This window comes from Haliotis rufescens, unplaced genomic scaffold, assembly GCF_023055435.1.
Source record: "Haliotis rufescens isolate VD_foot unplaced genomic scaffold, xgHalRufe1.0.p SCAF_17, whole genome shotgun sequence".
Lineage (NCBI taxonomy): Eukaryota > Metazoa > Mollusca > Gastropoda > Lepetellida > Haliotidae > Haliotis > Haliotis rufescens.
The window spans coordinates 21,613,941-21,631,378 of record NW_025963857.1 but is presented as its reverse complement, the minus strand read 5'-3'; the positions used below and the strand labels follow the sequence as shown (position 1 = coordinate 21,631,378).

Genomic DNA, 17,438 nt, shown 5'->3' with positions numbered 1-17,438 from the left:
TGTGTCTGAGTGGGGTATTCATGTTAAACTGCGGCATGGTATCTCAGTGAGCTAGCACTATAAATCAGCATCAGCCCGGACTAGTACAAGCAGCCACACAAACACACACACGTACATACACGTCGCTATATAAGTGCAATAATCTTGGACGCGACGTTAAGCCCCATTTCACCTCACCTCACCTTAATTATGGGCAATTATATTCTGGAAAAATATATCTGTCATAAACATTTCAGGCTGTCAGCATAAAACACAAAATTTATCTTTCAACTTTCACCAAAATAATATTCTAATAAGAGCCCCCTATTTCTAATTTTGAAAGCACCCTAGGCACTTATTACGACGAAGACGATAGACACGCTCTCCCAAATTTTAGTCCATGCTGTGTCACTCCCATATCCATGCTCATTGGCAATGTCTAACTTTCAGCTGATGTGTCAGCATTGGAAATTAATGTTCGCCTATAGCCCCAGGCCAGTGGAAATATTGTCTGGCTGATAGGATATGACAAGTACTAGCCTGTTGGGTAACCAGGATCCACACTAAGATGTCCGATAATAACATTACTGACCTGTATCGCTGTAATGATATTCCCTGTTATGCTAGGCAGGCACTTTTTAATATGCAGAGATTAAGATTATCGCATGTGATTGTCTTGTAAAATATGTTGTAAATAGCAATCAGCTGTTCACATATTTTCTCTCATGACCTAAAGGTGATTAAGTCAAAAATATAGATTAGTATACAATAAAGTAAACTACAAAGTCAAAGGGACCACTAATTATACCCCCGAGCTTTTAGGTCGGGGGTATATAGTTATACCAAGGTTCTGTCCGTCCGTCTGAAAACTTTGTCCGCACGATTTCTATTAAACTATTCAGTGGATTCATCTCAAACTTAGTACATATAATCTGTGTCATATGGAGGGGTGCAGTCAAAATAGAAAAATTGTTTTTATTAATTTTCCATTTTTTAATGAATTTTTCAAACCCTAACCCTATCCTAGCTATTTAATTTGAAACTACTGACACACTAGGCGGGTCAGGGGTATTAGTGAGCCACGCTCACTTTTGCCCTTGTTTTAGTTCGTAATAACCGTAGTTCATTATACTACATACAGCATATATACAACAAATGACCGGGACGAAAAAATATGTTTGTTATATCGGTCAGTTCGTTATAAGCATGTTTGTTATTAACATAGTTTACTGTATAAGAACTCAAAATAATTTATAATTTAATTTATTTTTTTTTACGTATGGAACAGTTTGTGAGTCACTGATGGAAATAAACCTCTCAGCGGTCATGACAAGAAAGCTTCAAGCGGTCCTGCCATTTTGATTCTAACATCAATTATGACTTTTTATTAGTCAAAGTATTGCTTTTATGATATATGTATACTTTCTCTTAAAACTTTAATTCCTTTCAAGATGTCAAAAGCGGTAATCTGATCGTGTTTGCTGTAAGTATTGGTGAGTTGGTGCAATCTACCGATCAGTTCATGCACGAATTCGACGAAATTTATGTAAACAATGTGAAATTCAATTTTGAATAAAGTTGATTAAAAGCATTAAAAAGTCAGATATACAGTGATTGTCAGTGAACATGATTTCGTTTATTCTTTGGTGTCTGGGAAAAGTCCAAACTCATTGTCTACATGTAAAATCTTCCATGACTTGTGTCGGTCAGTGAGACTGATAAATTTATTGATCGAGTTGAAGTGTTCGAATATGTAACATGTACATTATAGTGAACTATTACTGATTATATTTTGATACATAGCGAACAGTAACAAGAATAACAAGAATAACAAACTAATAAGATGCTGATTGTTTTATCGATGACAACTGTTCTGGTCGGAAGAGCTGCACTTAGGGCTTACTGAACACAAAGCTGTTTTTGCTGCTGTGTTAGACAGCGAGACAGCTAGTCAGCAGAAATATGGGGTGGGCTAGTGCTGGAATATGGGCTTACACTACAGTATTACAATAGAAATATGTTTTTTTGTTTTGTTCTGTGTTTTGTTTTTAGTTCCTGGGCTAATGAAAGTAGCAACACACATGCCCTTAGTGCTAGCTCCTGTCTAAAGTTAATTTCTAATGGTGTATGTCAGTCATTGTGTGGTTATACAGTTCAAGTGGTATTAAATTTACTCACTCGCTCCCTGGTAAGGGAATCAGGTGAAAGATGATGACTGTAATCGACTAGGTGCATGATCAACGATCCCAATCATCTGGATACGATGACCTAATCGACGAAGTTCATGATCAACGATCCCAATCATCAGGGTACGATGACCTAATCGAACAGGTCCATGAATAACGATCCCAATCCTCTGGATACGATGACCTAAACGACCAGGTCCATGATCAACGATCTCAATCATCAGGGTATGATGACCTAATCGACCAGGTCCATGATCAATGATCCCAATCCTCTTGATACAATGACCTAATCGACCAGGTCCATGATCAACGATCCCAATCATCAGGGTACGATGACCTCATCGACCAGGTTCATGATCAACGATCCCAATCATCAGGGTATGATGACCTAATCGACCAGGTTCATGATCAACGATCCCAATCCTCTGGATACAATGACCTAATCGACCAGGTCCATGATCAACGATCCCAATCATCAGGGTACGATGACCTAATCGACCAGGTTCATGATCAACGATCCCAATCATCAGGGTATGATGACTTAACTCTTTCATCACTGGCTGCCCCAGAGTTATGTCCCTTGAGACCCTGCAGTCCCTGACACTGACAAGGCCTGTACACTGGCCTCCCTGGCAGTATTATTGGAAAATCACACTATCATTTTTGATGCACTTTTTCTACCAGAAACTTGCTTTTAATATACATTTATCATATACCATTGTAAAGAGGATTAAGTATACTTTAATATTCTTTGTTGTTATTGTCTCTAACCTTTGTTATTTTCTAATTACAGGTGTTTACAAGTGAAATAAAACTTGAAAACACTGAAAAAATGAAAACAGACAATGAATTTTGGCTCAAATTGTATTACAAATCACAAAAATAAATCACAGATACAAGGTAAACATAACACAGTGGTCTTGTCATCTTGGACGGCACAGGTAATCCCAGGTGTTACAGGTAAATTCTCTTCATGCACATCTGTAAACAAATAAACAAGTTTACAACTCTTGGTACTGACTTTGTTTTTATCCCCCGCCGCGCGAAAGCGCGAAGCGGGGGATATAGTATTCACGACCGTCCGTACGTACGTCCGTACGTCCCACCTGTTTCTTGCCGCGATATCTCAAGAACTAAACACTGGATTGTCTTCATATTTGGAACTATGGTGTATATACAGACTCCGCAGACACCAGTCGGTTTTGGTGACCTTGATCCCATTTTCAAGGTCACAGCAGACAAATCTGCTTTTAGAGTTGGAAAACGGTGTTGCCGCGATATCTCAAGAACTAAACACTGAATTGTCTTCATATTTGGAACTATGGTGTATATACAGACTCCGCAGACACCAGTCGGTTTTGGTGACCTGGATCCCATTTTCAAGGTCACAGCAGACAAATCTGCTTTTAGAGTTGGAAAACGGTGTTGCCGCGATATCTCAAGAACTAAACACTGGATTGTCTTCATATTTGGAACTATGGTGTATATACAGACTCCGCAGACACCAGTCGGTTTTGGTGACCTGGATCCCATTTTCAAGGTCACAGCAGGCAAATCTGCTTTTGGAGTTGGAAAACTTAGTTGCCGCGATATCTCAAGAACTAAACACTGGATTGTCTTCATATTTGGAACTATGGTGTATATACAGACACCGCAGACACCAGTCGGTTTTGGTGACCTTGACCCCATTGTCAAGGTCACAGCAGGCAAATCTGCTTTTGGAGTTAGAAAACGGTGTTGCCGCGATATCTCAAGAACTAATCGCTGGATTGTCTTCATATTTGGAACTATAGTGTATATACAGACACCGCATACACCTGTCAGATTTGGTGACCTTGACCCCATTTTCAAGGTCACAGCAGGCAAATCTGCTTTTGGAGTTGGAAAACGGTGTTGCCACAATATCTCAAGAACTAATCGCTGGATTGTCTTCATATTTGGTACTATGGTGTACAGGCGGGGGATATTTCGTCACTCTGTGACAAATACTTGTCTATACTGATGTCACATATTACTTATGATACACTTACAGCCTCTTAGGTAAACTCGTTAACACAGGTAAACTTGTGAACGCAGGTAAACTCATTAACACAGGTAAAAACACAAATATTTGATTTATTTTGTTCTTTTTCAGGATTTGAAACAAAAATTAAGTATTTAAGTTTTTAAAAAGTTATTTATCACATTATCTGAACATTGAACCACAGCTACTATAAGAATGACATCACAGGGAAGATAACACAGATTGATCTGAAGAGGGAAAGATTGTAAAAGGACGGAAAGATCGTAAATTCAAGTTCTGCAAATATACAAGTTGTGATAACATATTTACAATACACTGCTATTTACAATTGCATAATAAATTAAATCAGTACTTTATTAAATCAATTAATAAATAAATAATCATTACAGTTACTAAAATTTAAATTAAGATGTAAAAAACAAGAAAACAAACATGAATATGGAAATAAATTTTATTCAAATTGAGCGAAATATAAGGACACACGACAAACCGGCAAACTACAATTCGGATTGCGATCAGAAAAATAATTTAAAAAAAAAAAGAAACAGATACGTCATGCCACTCACCTTTGTTGTTGTTGTGATCGCTCAATCACGTGTCGGTAGCTGGATTCTCATTCGCCGCACTGATAATCTGTTCAAACACAGAATCATTGTAAAACAGTTGGAAAAAATCAATAGCACGACTCTTCACTCACCGTGTCAATATATATTCTTGAGTACGGTCGCCTCTTCAAAATCCCTCATGTCTCCACTATTGTGGTCCCTCTGCCACTCCCATTCTCGAAAGTTGGCGGGGGGGACACCTCGTCGAAACCGTCAAAATCTTCACGAAAATATTCGCGAAATTCCCTCTCCCCTTCGCGTAAATTATTCAATTCAAACACATTATTATTCCCGATATAGTCGTTGTTAATCATTTGATCGCTATCCGAATCGTAGTTGGCCGCCATTACGCTTGATTTACGATTCAAGCGAGAAAAATACCTGTCGCGAAAACAGTAGACATACCCGCGATTTTCGCGCCAAAAAGACGGGGAAATTCCATAGAATGACGTGTCATTACGTGTAGATCTCGTTTCCATATTTAGAACGAGATTACACACGAGAAAGGAAGTAGAAAGAGCGATTTTGTAAACACGCTCGCGCCGCCCGATTAATCGGGCAGCCGGGTTTTGGGCCACGGCTTATGCTGCCCGATTTTTCGGGCAGCCGGGTCCTGGGACACGGTTTATCCTGCCCGATAAATCGGGCAGTCGGGGCGAAAGGGTTAATCGACCAGGTTCATGATCAACGATCCCAATCATCAGGGCACGATGACCTAATCGACCAGGTTCATGATCAACGATCCCAATCATCAGGGTACGATGACCTAATCGACCAGGTTCATGATCAACGATCCCAATCATCAGGGTACGATGACCTAATCGACCAGGTTCATGATCAACGATCCCAATCATCAGGGTATGATGACCTAATCGACCAGGTTCATGATCAACGATCCCAATCATCAGGGTATGATGACCTAGTGTGGCATCACATTTTTAGGTGTGCCAGGAAATACATGATTGGCTTCTAAACAGTTTTAATGGTTAATCATTATTCAAATACAAGTCACAAGTGACTGTCATAGTGATGATTCAGGTCAAATTATACTTAGAATGAATGATTATCTTTGCTACTACATGTTATACACCATTTGAAAGGTCTGATCCTACTGTTTAGACATATCAGAGACCATATAATAGAGGGACGGCCCTCCCCAACAGTTTATCATAAACCATCAGCGCTACGGTCTGGCATGTAACTGATACACCCCGACACCCTGCTGTTAACCTCCCTGTACCGCTGCAGATGCGCAATAGATGCGCAGACATTCACGACTGACCATTCTGGTAACCACGTAAACAATATTACATAATATCCGGGGTAAGAGTTAATTCCCTTAGCCGAGATTTCTCCGACTACGACCAGCGACAATCCAATAAAAGGACGTCTCTTAGCGGATTACAATGATTCTTTTTATGATATCTCTCACTAGCACATGTCAGTTGGCTTCAAATTATTTGCTGAACATGTGTGTCTTCCGGGACATTTATTTTCAATTTACATTCGCTACAGCCATGGACGACTTCATTCACTTGGACGATTTCGTTTTGGACCTAGATATGTCACTTGAAGAATTCCCTCTCTTCGACCAGGGGTTGGTTTCGGATGACTCTTGGTCTAAATAGAATGACAGTGATGTTACCGCTACCAAGCCGTTGGTAATACCTCCCAAAAAGTTTCACTCAAAGAAAAAGATAGGAAATGAAAATATGACGTCTGTCCACAAGCGTAAGTTTTCGAGGGCGTGTGAAGAAAAAGCCGTTCCGATATCAAAAGTATTTTATAACGTATTCTATTTGTTTTAAAAATCAGTTAACATATCTCATTTTATGCTGCAATTGTTAACTATTATAAATAAACAAATATACCAAATCTACTACGAACGCCACAGAAAACTACGATCCGGTAAATTGCACAGGAACTCAGGAAGTGTAAATAAAACTCATCCAGAAGCAGGGAAAACACTTGTAACATATCACCATATTCCCGATGTTCACAAAATATATCTCCAGATTAACTTCATATCTTATAATAAGTCTAGACTAGATTTACTTGCAAAAATGCATGATCACCGACTGGTGTAAATGCTTTACTATTAGCCAGAAAAAAATGACGCCATATTAATGTTTTTATTTCATGTAAATTCGCTACTATTTTATAATGCTAATAGTTCCAATGAATTAAAAATACACATTAAACTACGAGCGTTGTTAAATGAATTTTCGATGTGTCCGACAATGGGCTTCGAAAGAATCAAATGTTATTGGTTAATGCCAGTTTGGGGCTAGCAGTGATAATGGGGCTTGCCGGAGCGAGGTAAGTTTTTTTTCAAAGGGAGGCTACTGTTAAATTCCAAAGCAAAGAGGACGATTGTAATTTTACAATCGTTATTCGATATTACCCGATTAAATTGATATTTCAGCATACAAATAATTAGGTATTTCAGGTATAACAATATAGCTTCAACGAGCATGGTACCAGATATGTACTAGTATATTGTAAACTGTAGTAACGTTTGTTGTTTTCAAAATCCTTTCATCATAGTTTTCTATATCTGATCAATGAAAAACAAACTTTAAACTCTAACCAGGAACGAAGCGTGCAACTATTACTATTAAAACAAAACAAACTCTGACATATGTAAATGTATTTTTCACAGAAAAGGACAATAGACCATTTATATATTTTACTGAATGACACCTCCGACCTTGTTGTCTGGAACTTCTCTCCCGACGACTGCCGATGTAATCCTTCTTCTTTCTTGGCATTTACAAAGCAAATGAAAATTTTATTATACAAATATTTCATGTAACGGATTTTTATTTTTGTATGATGTTTTCATTGTTGTGTAAATACACAAAGTAAGTAGTACCTTCATCATATTTATATTATTATGATTGGGTTTAGGCCAATATCATTTTGCTCATAATCAATATTTACACGGCATAAAATAAATAATTGATTAAATGTAGTCATGATTTATACAGACAAAATCTACAGAAGATAACAAATATGCAGTATTGTAGTATGTATATGCGCGATATGTGATAGAAGCCTAACTGAAACAATGTTAAACTTACGAGGAAATGGCGAAAGCAATGGTAAAAAAAATATGCGTTTTACAAAAAAAATTCTAATATCATACAATATAAGTCACTTTGTAGAATGTTTCAAAGGATATATGCGGATGATAATCACAGACAAAATGCATGTTATGTCGTCTGCTATATGGTAATTTAACTTAAAATATGTGACGTAAAATATGGCCTTGCGCCAAAAATCATACCAAAAAAACTACCGATCGTACCTAAATAACGTTGGTACCAAGCCAAAGGGGAAATCGTGATGAATGTAAAACTATTAAATTCAGGACCGATAATAGGAACACATTCGTCTGAAATCATGCGAAAATTAAGAGTTGTGGTGTAATTATTTCGGGAAAATTCAGATTTAGTCCCATTTCTGGAGTCAAAATCTGAAATTTCGCATCCGCCCTAAATTTGTTAATGGCACTAAGCCATGTTTTAACATATCTCCTTTTTATACACCTAGGTAACCAAGGACTTGCATTGCGAATTAGAGGCCGTTATTGAAAATCAAGATCTGCACTTTTGCCGATTTTAGATGCGCGCCATTTTGTTCTCTCGGACAAAGACAAAGCGTGATCACAGTCATCAAATACAGTGACAACGACATGCTTTAGGGCACCAACAAATCTCAGTTGTAATGTCAACAATGTTAAGAAATACATGAGTGTAATTCTGTATTGTGAAATATATCTTTTGCATGGGAAAAAATGGCAACAACGATGACTGCAGTGAACGCGTTTCTGCTCGCTTCCGGACAGGCTGCGCAGTACAAGCCGTAGCACTGATGGTTTCGCGCATAGGCTAGAGGGCCGTCCCTCTATTATATGGTCTCTGGACATATGAACTGTTTTTTTATCAGTATCATGAAGAAATATCTCCGTTTTCGAGCTTCGCATGAATAACAAGTGCCATGTGACAAGTGCTTATTTTGTCATCTACACGATAGTAAACTCGCCTAGAGTCTTTACATTACTGTAGCATGCGATTTTATTGGTTTCTAATGATGCTTTCTTGCCAAAATCTGGTACAAGATTCGTGATTGGTCAAATTTGAGCATGTGACCTAAGGTAGCTAATCAAATTACAGCAATGGTACTGTCCCTGTGTATGATGAATTTCAGATTTTGACGAAAGGTTTTTGTTAAATCGTGTTATTCTTAACATTTTAAGCAGGAAATTGCGATCTATATTAAAAATATGAAACTTCGTGGATGTATTGTGCCAGATTATGAGCTGTGACAAAGATTTATCATGCATATATTTTGGCATTAAACATCAGTGCGGAGAAATGGAGGCGACAACAGCCGAGATTCATTTGAGTCACATTACACTCGATCACACGAAAAGGTGGAAATGATAACTGAGATGTAAGTTGTTTGATGTAGGTAGACCCATTGTTGAAGTGTGTGTCCGAGAATTTTATCTTTTAATCCATCAATAAAAAATAAAAAATAGAAAAAATATGTATTTCAGACATTGTAAAACATGACAGATGTTATAAATGAATGATATGACAGGAAGGTTCGTAAAGTTAAATACTGTTTTAACATGACTACAGCTTAGCCGCTCTACTGGCCTGTGGTGTCTGGGGACTCAGCGTTTAAAGAGTTCAGTCGTGTTGATCATCGTTTTCCAGAAAGGAAATTCAATTTGTTTTTGCACATATTTATTAAAATTGTTTTTACATACGAGTCATGATTATCAACAGAAATACTCGTCAGTCACTTTCATAGATAAATTAAGTGTGCCAAAGGGGCACGCAGTTAAGGAATTCACCATGCCGTCTACAGTTTTAGGTGTGTCCTCGGTATGATGGCACTAATAATTTCGAACCCTGCTGAATCGGGGCGGTCGGGTAGCCTAGTGGTTAAAGCGTTCGCTCGTCACGCCGAAGACCCGGGTTCGATTCCCGACATGGGTACAATGTGTGAAGCCCATTTCTAGTGTCCCACGCTGTGATATTGATGGAATATTGCTTAAAGCAGCGTAAAACCATACTCACTCACTCACTCACCCTGCTGAATCATCAGGGTATGATGACACAATCGACCAGGTCACACATTTTGACCAGTCCCTATTTTAGTCAGCTCAAGCGTCAGGAATCCCCAAGGTGTTTGCATTAATGAACACTTGAACTGATGGCTGATAAGTAGTGGGTGTATGGTTATGGAACAGGGTCTACAAAGGTTGTTGGGTTTGAACTAAATCAGTTCGTTAACATCTCAGTTGTATGAATTTTAGAATTTTATTTTAAGTTAAATGTATGTTTATAAACATTCAACACTAGTTTTACAAACTACATGTCACAGTGACAAGAATCCTTGCTTTCATCATGCAATTTGTTTGTAAAAAGATGGAGCAAAATTTATATTTTCAGCCTTCCATGCATGCCCGAGGCAGATTATATTTTTTGGAAATGCCTGTCACGTCAATCAAATGTTAACAAGAAGGTCAAAGGTCACCTCATGATGTCTTCAATATGTTACAGAAAGCTGAAAATATTTTTGTCGTTTTCAACATTACAATATTTTCAATTTGTCTTTTTAGCTTTTCTATTTATTCTATTCTTACTAATTGCCCTCTGTACTGAATTACCAACACAGTGGGGATTGTAGATCAGTCTGTATCCAATGTTTGTTGTTAACACTGACATGATTGAGGGTCAGGTGATCAAAGTGCTTGTCATAGTACCTCAACATTGACCCGTGAAGATCTGGGGTAGAACAGGTCTTCAGCAACCCAAGCTTGCCGTAAAAAGCGACTTTGCTTGTTGTAAGAGGCGACTAATGGGATCGGGTGGTCAGGCTTGCTGACTTGGTTGATGATGCATGTCATCGTATCCCAATTGCGTGGGTCTGCTTATGATGTCAATCACTGGATTGTCTGATCCAGACTCGATTATTTACAGACCGCTATCAGATAGCTGGAATATTGTGGAGCGTAGCGTTAAACAACAAACAAACAAAACCTCAACATTGCAGAGTGTTGCTTACTCCTTCAACCAATGGATTTGCATGTTCCAGTCTCGATACTCTATAGGCCACCATGACATTGCTGGCATATTGCTGACTGGCATGAAACAATCATTCACTCACTGACTTCATTTTCTGGGCTTGATATGTTTTATCCATGGCATTTTGTAAAGGTATAGATAGACTAACACTTAGTCAGTGAAAACATTTCTTTAAAATAATTATATATTTTTTTCTTCAAAAGTACCTTTCCTCTTCTGCTGTTTTCAAGTAAACTAGACTTGGTTTAGTTTGATGTAGACTTGCCTAGGATTTTAGTTAAAAAAAATTATATATATATATATATATATATATATATATATATATATATATATATATATATAAAATAAATATATATATATAAATTCCACAGTCATGGCGCATCAATCGTCTTTCGATACCACACCAAGCATGTGATCATTGAATACTTCCTTGTGTTCTCTTCGTCATGACATCAGATGAACATGAAACAAGTAGAGAAAATATTCAATGTATTATTAATTTCAAGTGTCCAGGCTGCCATATTGCTGACCTGATTGAGGCTCTGTACGTGTTACACGGAGGTATATTGCTCAATCCTAGTGTAATAAGGCCGCATATTTTCTTCTTTCTGTTTGCAGAGCTTGTGCCTCACATCTGAGCTCTTATCCAATATAACTGGTCAACAACAAGCTATTTCAATTGTTAAGCCGTAAACTAGTCAAGCTTTTACATGGCAGTAACAATGACAGGGGCCGTACCAACATTTTCAGTGCTTTATTAAAGTGACATTGTATGTGGAGGACAGACTCTCATTCTATTTCCAGTGTGTAATGTGAAGAGGAAAACATCCCTGGGGGCCAGTAGATTAGACAGTTTGTGTAGGTTTCAGTTCAGCAGGCTCAAATTTAGTAAAGCGGTCGATTAAATGATTTGTCTGATTCAGTGACTTCTCTGTTTGTTTGTTTGATCGATAAAAATTGTCAAGCTTGCCAGTTTGATATTGACTTAGGCACGTAATATTGATAAACATACAGGTCAGATTTTAGACCTGTTCACTTTTAAAAGCTTTTGTATGTAGCCTGTTATTCTTCACATTCCTTAGTGTGACTGTTGGGCCGTAAATTCCTTGTGTTGGCTGTTCGTCCATAAGTTTCTGTGTGCATGGCTCAATGTTGTGACTGATTTGGTTACAGAAAATTCATTTAGGCTACTGAAATATAACAGTCTCCATATGGCGTCTGAGGTTATAATTAATCAAAGCATTAGTTTTTAAAATAATCAGGTTACTATAGTGAATATATTACCTTAAAACATCTGTCGATATTGAAAGGAAGTGGAAACTTAACATGTACGCATACTTTCAGTTATGATGTCACTCATTTGGGTGTGATGTTGATGCTGAGAGTTAGTTAGGTCTGTTCATGGGACTCTCCATTGTTGAGTTGCGGCCGAACAAAAACAATTCTTAGTGTGAACACATAGAAATGATGGTAATGCTCAGGATCGAATGATGGAAAAGTCCATGCATTCCTCAGTGTGACTGTTGGTCCATGCATTCCTCAGTGTGACAGTTGGTCCATGCATTCCTCAATTTAATCGTGGTCCATACTTTCCTCAGTGTGACTGTTGGTCCATGCATTCCTCAGTTTGACTGTTGGTCCATACATTCCTCAGTGTGACTGTTGGTCCATGCATTCCTCAGTGTGACTGTTGGTCCATGCATTCCTCAGTGTGCCTGTTGGTCCATACATTTCTCAGTTTGACTGTTGGTCCATACATTCCTCAGTGTGACTGTTGGTCCATACATTCCTCTTTGTGACTGTTGGTCCATACATTCCTCAATGTGGCTGTTGGTCCATGCATTCCACAGTGTGACTGTTGGTCCATGCATTCCTCAGTGTGACAGTTGGTCCATGCATTCCTCAATTTAATCGTGGTCCATACTTTCCTCAGTGTGACTGTTGGTCCATGCATTCCTCAGTGTGACTGTTGGTCCATACATTCCTCAGTGTGACTGTTGGTCCATGCATTCCTCAGTGTGCCTGTTGGTCCATACATTTCTCAGTTTGACTGTTGGTCCATGCATTCCTCAGTGTGACTGTTGGTCCATACATTCCTCTTTGTGACTGTTGGTCCATACATTCCTCAATGTGGCTGTTGGTCCATGCATTCCACAGTGTGACTGTTGGTCCATACATTCCTCAGTGTGATTGTAGGTCCATGCATTCCTCAATGTGACTGTTGGTCCATGCATTCCTCAGTGTGACTTTTGGTCCATGCATTCCTCAGTGTGACTGTTGGTCCATGCATTCCTCAGTGTGACTGTTGGTCCATGCATTCCTCAGTGTGACTGTTGGTCCATGCATTCCTCAGTGTGACTTGGTCCATGCATTCCTCAGTGTGTCTGTTTGGCCATACATTCCTCAGTGTGGCTGTTGGTCCATGCATTCCTCAGTGTGGCTGTTGGTCCATGCATTCCTCAGTGTGACTGTTGATCCATGCATTCCTCAGTGTGACTGTTGGTCCATGCATTCCTCAGTGTGACTGTTGGTCCATGCATTCCTCAGTGTGTCTGTTTGGCCATACATTCCTCAGTGTGGCTGTTGGTCCATGCATTCCTCAGTGTGGCTGTTGGTCCATGCATTCCTCAGTGTGACTGTTGGTCCATGCATTCCTCAGTGTGACAGTTGGTCCATGCATTCCTCAGTGTGACTGTTGGTCCATGCATTCCTCAGTGTGACTGTGGGTCCATGCATTCCTCAGTGTGACTGTTGGTCCATACATTCCTCAGTGTGACTGTTGGTCCATGCATTCCTCAGCGTGACTGTTGGTCCATGCATTCCTCAATGTGACTGTTGGTCCATACTTTCCTTATTGAAACTCATGGTTTGTACATGATGTCATAATATTTGGTTTCTTCACCAGAATGTATCAATCATGCCTGTCGACACAGTGCTGCATTTGACCTTCCAGGAGACTCACGTTAAAATCATGATGTCATTGATGACATGACTGTGATGTAGTGTTTTCAATCTCAGGCCTGAAAATAATGTATTTTCGTGCATGTAGAACTCTGTAGGAGGAGACATAGCCTGGGGTGCACACACTGTGTGAATATATCAGGGCTTTCCTAACAAGTCTATATTCCTGATCTGACAGTGAGGAATCACTTCAGTGTTTAATACTGCTGATGCATTTGTATGATCCTCAGCTTGTGTAATGAGTATTAATAACTTCAGAAGTGTTATTCAACTCCTACAGTGCCCCGCCTAACTTGTGAGATCCTTGGGTTGATGTATGATCTCATTGTACTCCAACAGTGTGTCACATGTTCCCCCTCTCTTTCTCCCTCCCCTCCTTCTCACTTCCTCTTCATCCCCCTCCCCTCATGTTTCTCTCCCTGTCTCCACATCTTTATTTTCGTCTTCTCCCCCTGTATCAAACCCCCCCCTCACCCATTCTCTTCTCTCCTCTTCTTTCCCTTGTCCTCCTCCACATCCCTCTCCCTAGACATATTGTCTCTAAGGCAAGAATTATTAGTTTTAATCATACGTTCTAGATTTTATTAATAATAAGAACAAGAGACTGAAGCCCTTCTAGACTTGCGTAGTAGGAGGATAGAATTACTACACATCCATGGATTTTTCTTTCAGTACAGTCTTGGAGCAAGGCTACCGTCTCCCTACCCCACCACCCTCCCGTCCATCCATCCTGCACTCACCTGGCATCCAACCCCCTTCCCCACCCTCCTTAAAATAAACCTATTCTCACTCACTATGGGAGAAATGTATTATTGGAGACTGTATCCCTAGTGAATAATTATAAATGAACAATATATATTATCATCCAAAACTGGCTCCCACAGGAGATATCGCTTGGATGAGATCAAACGATATCTACACTGTAGATATCGCTGCAATGAAATTACATCACAATGCTTTGATCTGCTTTGATTGCAAGCCTCGGAATTTTTCCACTTTTATCAACTGGTGTTGATATATTTGATATCAACAGACACTCGGGTGAGATTCTCTATCTAATCACCAATATCATCTGCCACTTTGGTTTATAATGAACACAAGTGTTTGATCGATTCTATTCTGCTGTTGTCAATGCCTTGCTGATTACACATCATTACACCCCTGAGTGTTTTGATATGATCCCTATTTACAAACACTGATCAGTAGGTGTATGTTGACAATGATTTCAGCTAAGCCTGTCTCGACCTAGTGAGGAAAATAGTTCAAGGTTGTGGCTGCAGTTTGTATGGACTGCATCTTGTCTGGCTGTGGGAACTCTGCACACCTCACTTCTCACAGATACACTACTACCTTCTGTGCTACTAAAATATTGAAATGTCCTCCCATGTATATTTATGATGATTTGTTAAAATATTGGGACTTGAGCTGGAGTGTCTGGCAGGGCTTATTCTTCCCCGTGAGTGAAACTGGAAATACACACTGCAGGTCGGGCTCCACCATTGTTTGTTGAAGTGCTGGAGCTACAAGGAAATCTATATATGCTAGTAGATGACACGCAGACATCGTTACAATCCCCCAAGCAGAATTGCTTCAAGTTGGGAGTCTGCTTGTCAAGAGTCCACTTTTTAGAGTTCTGTTTTATTAATCTGAATGGATTTATCTTACTGTTTGAATCAAAACATGATCAACGTGCAAAATCCTCATGTTAAAGGGTGGTGGTGTAGCCTTGTGGTGAAAGTGTTTGTTTGTTGTGCCGAAGACCTGGGTTCGATTCCCCACATAGGTTGGTCGTTGGTTGGTTGGTTTGTTTGTTGTTTAACGCCGCACTCAGCAATATTCCAGCTATATGACGGAGGTCTGTAAATAATCGAGTCTGGACCAGACAATCCAGTGATTAATATCGTGAGCATCGATCCAGGCAATTGGGATCGATGACATGCATCAACCAAGTCAGCGAGCCTGACCACCTGATCCCGTTAGTCGCCTTTTACGACAAGCAGAGTCACCTTTTATGGCAAGCATGGGTTGCTGAAGACCTATTCTACCCCGGAATCTTCACGGGGAGACAAGCATGGGTTGCTGAAGACCTGTTCTACCCCGGAATCTTCACGGGGAGACAAGCATGGGTTGCTGAAGACCTATTCTACCCCGGAATCTTCACGGGTCCCCCACATAGGTACAATCTGTGAAGCTCATTTATGGTGTTCACTGCCCCGATAGAGCTTGAATATTGCTAAAAGCAGTGTAAAACCACACTCAATCTCTCATTCACTCACTAACGTTACTTAGGAGTTCTCAGGATTCAGTTATAGGAGATAAACTCAAGGACCCCAGGATCACCCTTTGCGTTGAACACTATTTATAAACCACCTTGGCTAAATGCAAACTGTGGAAGTCAATAAAATTATCAATTGGCTTTTTAAAATCATGTGTATATATTAAAATCTTCTTCATGTTGAAGATAATATCATTATGAAGGTTGGGGCAACTATTTGGTTAAACTGCTGGTAGTTTTCTTGCACATTTCCCTTGGTTTTCAGCTACCCATGCTTGTCGTGAGAGGCGACTAACAGGATCGGGTGGTCGGGCCAGCAGACTTGCTCGTTGCATGTCATCATATCACAGTTGCGTAGATGATGCTCATGACGTCAATCACTCGATTGACGTGACCAGATTTGATTATTTACTGACTGCAGACAATTGGCTGGAATATTGCTGAGTGAGGCGTTAATCAACTAACAAAACAATGTGCAGTGATGTTCCTTCTGTGTAACATCATCTGGAAACAGGACCACAGAACGATGATTAGTCTGTCTTACAGACCCTGATACAAATATATATCAAATACAGCCCATGCAAGTCTATAATGTTTGGCAAGTCTAGATTACTTCAGTCTCAGGAAAATGAAGAGAGTCACTGGGCTCCCTTTTATAATATTTTTATTAAGATAACTGAACAACTGTTTTTTCTGTACGATATGTTAGACTAGATGAGACTAGATGTTAGTCTAGACGATGATAGGAGATGGTTTGGGTGCAGCATTCATTCCCTTGCCATGAACAATAAGATACCTGAGATAAGTTTGAAATAAATCAGTTTTCTAATTTGATGAATATGTTGTGACACAACAGCTTGAGTTTCACAGAAAAAAAAATGTCAATCAAGCAGACATCCTTGATAATTACAGCTGTAGAAAATAATTGTTTGAGCAGTGATGGGTGTGAAGGGAGCAGTGATGGGGTGGAGGGAGCAGTGATGGGGTGGAGGGAGCAGTGATGGGGTGGAGGGAGCAGTGATGGGGGTGGTTGGAGCAGTGATAGGTGTGAAGGGAGCAGTGATGGGTGTGAAGGGAGCAGTGATGGGTGTGAAGGGAGCAGTGATGGGGGTGAAGGGAGCAGTGATGGGGTGGAGGGAGCAGTGATAGGTGTGAAGGGAGCAGTGATAGGTGTGAAGGGAGCAGTGATGGGTGTGAAGGGAGCAGTGATGGGGGTGGAGGGAGCAGTGATGGGTGTGAAGGGAGCAGTGATGGGTGTGAAGGGAGCAGTGATGGGGGTGGAGGGAGCAGTGATAGGTGTGAAGG

At 39.8% G+C, this 17,438-nt stretch overlaps 1 protein-coding gene across 2 annotated transcripts in view; it reads left to right on the top strand.

Moving 5' to 3' along the window:
* Window positions 1-17,438, top strand: part of LOC124133961 (paraplegin-like) — a 97,360-nt gene that overhangs the window by 23,206 nt on the left and 56,716 nt on the right. The gene's annotated exons all lie outside the window — the stretch shown is intronic.